Here is a 6,000-nt window from a genome sequence, read left to right as displayed (position 1 = left end):
GGGTCATGTTTTCTCTTGTGTTTTTCTCCAGGACCCCAGAGGAGCTAGAGGGCACTAGTGGGAGAGATGTGAGTTCAGGTAGCAGATGAGATGTCAACTATACTGAGGTTAGGTATACGCTCATTCAGTCAACAAAGTAATTAGAAGGAAACCTCTCTGGCTGTTAGACTGGCAGAGAAAAACAACATTCACAATTAAATAAACCTGCCACAGAAAAGTTATAAAAGTATTTCCTCCGTTTTTCTTTACTGATACTAATAAGTACTGTGTCTTGTGGTCGCCTAATTGGACAACTTCCAAAGGAAAACAAATTAACCATTCGTCAGCTGACAATAAGAATATAACTAATTGCACACAAAGACAGAAATGACAGAAATACTGAAAGTAGTTGAAGTGAGAAGTAGGTAGGAAACATCACATTTCTTACTGTACTTGCAACAATGCTATCTTCAAGCTATTCAAGGCCATAGAGTTAAACGTTAACTGATCTCTAACCACTACATTCAAATTAAAAGTTTACAAAATGAATTACATCTGAAGAAAACTAAATAAGATGCAGAACAGGAGTAGATAACGTAACCGGTTAGAATTGTGAGATAATTTGTTCTCGGGTTTCGATTGACTCTTGGTAACTGTGCAACAATGTGATAAATTGCATATAAAAACAATCTGAGAGAAATTGGAGTCGCCTTGAAAATCAGTTTGAGAGACGCTTGAGGGAAGCATCTCAAGAGTGCTAAAACAGAACATTATATTGTTTTCTTTGACATTCTTTAATTTCATCTATTTTCATAGATTAGTGAGAATAGTAAGGTGTTATTATAATCGTGCTGTTTTTGCATTATCAGCCATATGCAAACTGAACATCGAATCCAGCACATTTCCCCCTGGTAAACATCAGTGTCTGATTAAGTACTAGGCAACGAGTATTAAACCGAACATCAAGCAATAGCATCTCTGACTTATGAGCCTGTATTGCTGTTCACAGCATCTTCAGGCTTAGAGTTAATCACCTCCCAAACACAAGACTCCTCTGTCTGCCACTCACACACAGGATTAGCAGGGCTTGGCTATGTGTTTTAATTAACCAACGTCTCTCTTCTTCATAAAAGGCTGAGATAGCGGCCTGTCTTTCGGACTGATCATACGATTCATGTGTTTGCAATTGAGATTCAGTATTTAGATTTATTTATAAAGTTGGGACAAACCTCATCTATTTTGTTTGTTCATATATAGGGCTTTGGTTTTCTACATTTTAATGAGGTCTGTTTTGAGCATTTGTTTCCCATTAAAAGTTTTAACTCAATATACTCCAATGTGGGCCTTTGCTTTATGACCAAGCACTGACATCCTCCACAGTACTTCTGGTCAAATGCTATTCTTATTCTAGTGAAGCAGCCGCTGTCCCTCAACAATCAATTACCTCCACTGTCGGTAGTGTAGATCTCTTGTACAAAGCAAAGCAAATCCCTGAAATAATTATATGTTTTCTTGTTGGCTGTGGTCACGGCTTTCGTTGTGGGAAGGAGGAGTGTACCAAAATGCAGCGTGGTTGTTATTCATTTTATTTTAATAAAGAAACTAAACACGATTAAACTAACAAAATAACAAACGTGCGAAAACCGAAAACAGCCCTATCTGGTGCAAAACACAGAGACAGGAACAATCACCCACAAACACACAGTGAAACCCAGGCTACCTAAATATGGTTCCCAATCAGAGACAATGACTAACACCTGCCCCTGATTGAGAACCATATCAGGCCAGACATAGAAATAGACAAACAAGACATCCAACATAGAATGCCCACTCAGATCACACCCTGACCAACCAAAACATAGAAACATACAAAGTAAACTATGGCCAGGGTGTGACAGTACCCCCCCCCCCCCAAGGTGCGTACACCGGCCGCAAAACCTGAACCTATCGGGGAGGGTCTGGGTGGGCATCTGTCCGCGGTGGCGGCTCTGGTGCTGGACGTGGCCCCCACTTCACCGTAGTCTTCCCCCACCTTGTCCGCTTCCGTGACCTCCTAGCCATGGCAACCCTACTTAATAACACGGGACAGAGGGGCAGCTCGGGACAGAGGGGCAGCTCGGGACAGAGGGGCAGCTCGGGACAGAGGGGCAGCTCGGGACAGAGGGGCAGCTCGGGACAGAGGGGCTCTTCAGACTCCGGCAGCAGCGCCGGACAGGCGGGAGATTCCGGCAGCAGCGCCGGACAGGCGGGAGACTCCGGCAGCACAGGAGAGGAGGAAGGCTCTGGCAGATCCTGGCTGACTGGCGGCTCTGGAAGAGTCTGGCTGACTGGCGGCTCTGGAAGAGTCTGGCGGCTCTGGAAGAGTCTGGCTGACTGGCGGCTCTGGAAGAGTCTGGCTGACTGGCGGCTCTGGAAGAGTCTGGCTGACTGGCGGCTCTGGAAGAGTGGCTGACTGGCGGCTCTGGCTGCTCCATGCTGACTGGCGGCTCTGGCTGCTCCATGCTGACTGGCGGCTCTGGCGGCTCCATGCAGACTGGCGGCTCTGGCGGCTTCTTGCAGACTGGCGGCTCTGGCGGCTTCTTGCAGACTGGCGGCTCTGGCGGCTTCTTGCTGACTGGCGGCTCTGGCTGCTCCATGCTGACTGGCGGCTCTGGCTGCTCCATGCTGACTGGCGGCTCTGGCTGCTCCATGCTGACTGGCGGCTCTGGCTGCTCCATGCTGACTGGCGGCTCTGGCGGCTTCTTGCAGACTGGCGGCTCTGGCGGCTTCTTGCAGACTGGCGGCTCTGGCTGCTCCATGCAGACTGGCAGCTCCTTGCAGACTGGCAGCTCCTTGCAGACTGGCAGCTCCTTGCAGACTGGCAGCTCCTTGCAGACTGGCAGCTCCATGCATATTGGCAGCTCTGGCTGCTCCATGCAGACTGGCAGCTCTGGAAGAGTCTGGTTGACTGGCGGATCTGGAAGAGTCTGGCTGACTGGCGGATCTGGAAGAGTCTGGCTGACTGGCGGATCTGGAAGAGTCTGGCTGACTGGCGGATCTGGAAGAGTCTGGCTGACTGGCGGATCTGGAAGAGTCTGGCTGACTGGCGGATCTGGAAGAGTCTGGCTGCTTCATGCTGACTGGCAGCTCTGGCTGCTCCATGCTGACTGGCGGCTCTGGCTGCTCCATGCAGACTGGCAGCTCTGGCTGCTCCATGCAGACTGGCAGCTCCATGCAGACTGGCAGCTCCATGCAGACTGGCAGCTCCATGCAGACTGGCAGCTCTGGCTGCTCCATGCAGACTGGCAGCTCCATGCAGACTGGCAGCTCTGGCTGCTCCATGCAGACTGGCAGCTCTGGCTGCTCCATGCAGACTTGCAGCTCTGGCTGCACTAAACAGGCGGCTGACTCCGGCAGCGCAGGAGAGGAGGAAAGCTCCGGCAGCGCTGGAGAGGCGAGGCGCACTGTAGGCCTGATGCGTGGTGCTGGCACTGGTGGTACTGGGCCGAGGACACGCACAGGAAGCCTGGTGCGGGGAGCTGCCATCGGAGGGCTGGTGTGTGGAGGTGGCACAGGATGGGCTAGACCGTGAAGGCGTACTGGAGATCTTGAGAGCAGTGCTGGCACAGGACATGCAAGGCTAGGGAGGTGCACAGGAGGCCTGGTGCGTGAGGCTGGCACCAACTTCACCAGCCGACTAACACGCACCTCAGGACGAGTATGGAGCGCTGACCCAGGTGCCATCAAATCCCCGACACGCTCCGTTGGGCGAATTCCATACTTAAAGCACCAACACAGCAACTCCCTCATTACTCTCCTCCAATTTCCCCATTAACTCATTCACAGTCTCTGTTTCGGTCACCTCCAACACCGGCTCTGGTTCTGGTCTCCTCCTTGGCTCCTCACGATAAACAGGGAGAGTGGGCTCAGGTCTGACTCCTGACTCTGCCACACTCTCCCTGAGCCCCCCCCCCCAATACATTTTTGGGGCTGACTCTCGGGCTTCCATCTGCGTCGCCGTGCTGCCTCCTCATACCGGCGCCTCTCCGCTTTCACCGCCTCCAGTTCTTCCTTGGTGCGGCGATATTCTCCAGGCTGAGCCCAGGGTCCTTCTCCGTCTAATTCGTCCTCCCATGTCCATTCCTTTTTTTGTTGCTCCTGCTGTTGCTTTTGCCTGTTACCACGCCGCTTGGTCCTGTTGTGGTGGGTGATTCTGTCACGGCTTTCGTTGTGGGAAGGAGGAGCGGACCAAAATGCAGCATGGTTGTTATTCATTTTATTTTAATAAAGAAACTATACACGATTAAACTAACAAAATAACAAACTTGCGAAAACAGCCCTATCTGGTGCAAAACACAGAGACAGGAACAATCACCCACAAACACACAGTGAAACCCAGGCTCCCTAAATATGGTTCCCAATCAGAGACAATGACTAACACCTGCCTCTGATTGAGAACCATATCAGGCCAGACATAGAAATAGACAAACAAGACATCCAACATAGAATGCCCACTCAGATCACACCCTGACCAACCAAAACATAGAAACATACAAAGTAAACTATGGCCAGGGTGTGAGAACTGTTGTGTGTATTTCCCACTGAATATGTTGTAACAAAAGCATCTTTGTGGAAAAAGTAGAGGACATATCCTCTTTTGAACAATGAGAATTAGAGCTTTGTACAGAAGGATGTTAGGTAACTGGAGTAAATGTTTGTTTGTCCCTCCCAGTCATTGTCCACTTCTGAATCAGCCAAGGTGTGTGTGTGTGCGTGTGTGCGTGCGTGTGGTTACACAGTACCTGGAATTACGTTAGCAGGCAGAACCCGTCACCCCGAGCTGTTGCTGGTTGCTGTCTATGCTCACGCACATGCATCTATTTATACTTATATCCTTTAATTAGGCCGCAGCCAAGCGAAGTGATACATGCCATCAATCTTAATCAATAACTTAGTCAACTAAACAAGCCATGCACTGAAACTCATTCACTCTCCATTCCCCCACTGTGCTAATTACACTTAAACATGGCGTTGCAGATTAAAATGGAACGTTTAAATAGAACATCTTAATGAAACATCATACCGTAAAGTTCATCAATTCATATACTTGTGTACTGTTTCATGTTATACGTGTGTATGCATACAGTGTGCATAATGTTCATTAAAATGTCAGCATTTGCATTATTCATATTTTCACATTGTTGTCCCAAGTTCCTCCCATGTTTAGATCAGATTGTTTCAGTCATTTTCACACTAGGGTAGTTTGCAGAAGCGAACTCTTTACAACTGTATATAGAACTTAGAGGTGTAGAGTAGAAATTATGAAACACCCTATACATACAACAATATGTGGACACCCCTTCAAATTAGTAGATTTGGCTATTTCAGCCACACACAGGTGTATAGAATCGAGCACAAAGCCATGCAATCTCCATAGACAAACATTGACAATAGAATAGCCTTACTGAAGAGCTCAGTGACTTTCAACGTCGCACCTTCATAGGATGGCACCTTTCCAACAAGTCAGTTCGTCAAATTTTTGCCCTGCCAGAGCTTCCTGTAAGTGCTGTTATAGTGAAGTGGAAACCTCTAGGAACAACAACAGCTCAGCCGTGAAGTGGTAGACCACACAAACTGGCAGAATGGGACCTCCGAGTGCTTCAGCACGTAAAAATCGTATGTCCTCGGTTTCAACACTGCCTCTGGAAGCAATGTCCGCACAATAACTGTTCGTCAGGACTTTCATGAAATGGGTTTCCATGGCCAAGCAACCACATACAAGTCTAATATCACAATGCGCAAGCGTCGGCTGGAGGGGTGTAAAGCTCTCCGCCATTGGACTCTGGAGCGGTGGAAACGCATTCTCTGGAGCGATAAATCACGATTAACCATCTGGCAGTTCGATGGATGTGTCTGGATTTGGCAGATGCCTGGAGAACGCTACCTGCCCCAGTGCATAGTGCCAACTGTAAAGTTTAGTGGAGGAGGAATAATGGTCTAGGATTGTTTTTCATAGTTCCGGCTAGACCCCTTAGTTCCAGT

This window comes from Oncorhynchus masou, chromosome 9 (assembly GCF_036934945.1).
Source record: "Oncorhynchus masou masou isolate Uvic2021 chromosome 9, UVic_Omas_1.1, whole genome shotgun sequence".
NCBI classification, from domain to species: Eukaryota; Metazoa; Chordata; class Actinopteri; order Salmoniformes; family Salmonidae; genus Oncorhynchus; species Oncorhynchus masou.
This window is presented reverse-complemented; position numbering follows the sequence as displayed.